The sequence below is a fragment of the Monopterus albus genome, unplaced genomic scaffold (assembly GCF_001952655.1).
Source record: "Monopterus albus unplaced genomic scaffold, M_albus_1.0 scaffold846.1, whole genome shotgun sequence".
Taxonomy (NCBI): domain Eukaryota; kingdom Metazoa; phylum Chordata; class Actinopteri; order Synbranchiformes; family Synbranchidae; genus Monopterus; species Monopterus albus.
Window position 1 is genome coordinate 9,786 of NW_018128726.1, and position 302 is coordinate 10,087.

A 302-nucleotide genomic window follows, 5' to 3' on the forward strand; every position below is an offset into this window, starting at 1 on the left:
GTTTGCAAGCAGTAAATGATTCTCTTCTACACCACACAAGTATTATACTAAAAAAATAAAAAATAAAAAAAATTATAACGGTGTTAACATTCGTACATAATTACATTCTTAAATACTTATCTTCTACACCACACAAGTAATATATTAAAGAATTATTACAGAGTATTATCATTCATACACCACACCCACAATGTTCCGTCTAATTAATCATTAAGCCTGTTCTTGCATATATCTTGATTGACACATACCTTTATATTTATGTTTAAACTCGTCAATTCTATTACTATTTTTTATGTCTACAC